This window comes from Temnothorax nylanderi, unplaced genomic scaffold, assembly GCF_030848795.1.
Source record: "Temnothorax nylanderi isolate EJ_2023f unplaced genomic scaffold, tnyl_v1.0 TNYL_tig0481_pilon, whole genome shotgun sequence".
Lineage (NCBI taxonomy): Eukaryota > Metazoa > Arthropoda > Insecta > Hymenoptera > Formicidae > Temnothorax > Temnothorax nylanderi.
Window position 1 is genome coordinate 118,043 of NW_027249543.1, and position 2,814 is coordinate 120,856.

The following is a 2,814-nucleotide window of genomic DNA, read 5'->3' on the forward strand; positions in this document are numbered from 1 at the left end:
TCAGTAGAAATATACTTTTCACGTTCTTTTGTGTAGCTACAATACTATTTATCTTATATTAATTTTCTATAACGTATCATTCAATAACCGAGTTGAGATATTAAATAGATATCTGTCTTATTCAGAAGTTTATTGTTGTGAAACTCGCTACAGTTTAGATTATATGCTTTTCTATATTATAAATCTTTATTTGCGTTTCACCGATTAACCCGAATTTGCACTGTCGTTTCGTTAAATCCAGAATGTGATTTTATGCGAAGTCTTGCGTACTGTATTTGTATTTTATGGTGAGAATTAGTGTGTCAATGGCAATGGAAAAGTGCTATTCTTCCTGATTTACCTACTGATTGATGAAGATTAATCATTATATATAGTTGTATAGCTCATTGTTTTCTTACAGGCGAAAATAATTATTCGAGAGTAAAGCACTTTATATTCTGATAAAGAGCATTTTTATAATGAAAGAAGAATTGACGCATTAATTCAATTACTAGGGTTGTGTGGGGTGATGTGCAACATGGGGTGATGTGCAACGTTTCCGATTCCTGGTCTGCATGTCGACATTTGACAGAACCGCATACTGCCATCTGTTTGTGTTGACAGTACCTTGTTTTAGATAAATAACTCGCGAGATAGCACGCACCCTGGTTTGCTGTACGAAAAGCGAGTTAAATTTCTCGAGCTGAATGTAATTTTTGCTTTTCACATTCATAGTGATTTCGTGAATTGGTTTTAGTCATCTTATAGGTAAATATTTTTATATTGTTAGTTTTTCAAGTACTTTTGATAATCCAAAGCAATTTTGTGATTTTCTTACATTGTGTTGGTGTCACGCCAGTCCGCGCAAAATAGCGTGTTTGGGGTGATGTGCAACATGATGTGAAATGTGTCGACACGCAAGGTCGCAACTATTTTACTTGTGACAACTGCGATTCAGATGATGAAAAATAAAGTTTTTTGCGTTTTTCCTTTCATTATATAAATTTTTAAGCGATAAATAAATAAGAAATCAAATAAAAAATGTTTTTTTTTTTTCAGGTCGATTACAACACAGTGAAATTTTTTGTTCACCAGATTTCGATTAATTTGTATTTAAGAAGCCCAAATTAAACATTTAAGTCGATTGATGTCGATATTCATGCATTTTTTACCTTAATTTTACCTGTGTTGCACATCACCCCAAGAAAATTTGAAAATGCTACAACAGACGTTTTTGAAAACTCGAAAAATTTTTAGGAAAAATTTAAAATTTTGAAAATCTAATCACGCAGAATTTTAGTATTTTCCTTCCTCTACATTATACAGCCATGATATATTCAAGAATTTGATTTTTGGATATGTTTTCCGAGCAACGCGTGAAAGTGTTGCACATCACCCCACATAACCCTATTATTTCTTGTGTATATATTCACTGCTATTTATGCTTGTTATATTTTATTTTACTTGTGTTTACGAGGAATGATCCTTTCTCTGAGAAATATAAATGCGAAGTGAATTTGACTACGTCAATAATCTCCAGACAAGATAAAACAAGATACTTAGTACCTTCAGATTAGTATCAATATAAAATAAGAGACTTATTTCTTTCTGATGATTGTGTGTGTGTAGAAGAAAAGGACAATATTGTGAGAATCAAAGAAATGGCCATTCTTGACTAATCATTTCTTTTTTCTTATTGTATTTTACACAGCTTATATTCATGTATGACATCCTTTTGTATGATACAAAAAATGCGTTGATTTGTAAGTCAGATTCGAATACACAATCTCAGTACAGTTCATTTCTATAGTTGTGTGTGTAGCTTCCTCATCTAAATCACTCGATCAGGCTCATGCGTGAGCTTGTACGTAACAGTGTCGAACATGAATATTTCAAGCTGTATCAAAATACGCATGAAGTTAATATAAAATTTAATCAATTTGTAACTATTTTACAGCGGAAATGTATCATCGATAAATGTAATGCGGCAAATATCTTGCGTGAGGTTTATGATCAAAATTCGATTAATGATTGCGAATTATTAGCCTACGCTTTACACAGTATTGTGTATAATGCGCTACATGACAAATAAATAAGTACACTGCTCAAAAAAATTATGGCATAGAAAAAAATTTGCCGAAAATAGGTCAATTTTGACTGCCGGTCACTTCGCGAAAAATTATCGCAGACAAATTATTTTTTTTTAAATTAAAGCTTGAAGTCTCTACTTTAAGAATGTATCTCCATTTTTTGCATGCGATGCAGCCCTACCCCTGTAACCCCTGAAATCCGAGGGCATGTTTGGCATACTGAAAATTGCAAAGTTTGACGGAATGCACGGACGTGGAAAAATTTCTTCTGCGTGTAACCTTCTAATTATTCATGCGTCATAATTGTTGGTTATTCGAATCAACAATCAACAGTCGTGAATGTCGTGACGCACGAATAGTGAAGGCCATTGCAAGTAACAAAGTTTTAGTCATAATCGTAAGGCCGTAAGAAAATAGACCAATCACACTCGATTATTCTTCGAGCTCAAGGAGAATAATCGACTGTGATTGGTCTATTTTCTTACGGCCTTACGATTATGACTAAAACTTTGTTACGTGCAATGGCCTTTAAGGCCGTAGCACATAGAAAAACTTAAGCAGTAAAGAAATCAACGGTATGGATTCGCTACCGCTTAGGGCCGTGCCTTAAGTTCTTGACTGTGATTGGCTGATTTGCTTACTGCTTGAGTTTTACTGGTTAAGTTTTTCTATGTACCACGGCCTTTAGAACGTTAAAGCAGGGCACACACACTTTTCGTAGAACGTAACAGTAAGGTTTCGACCA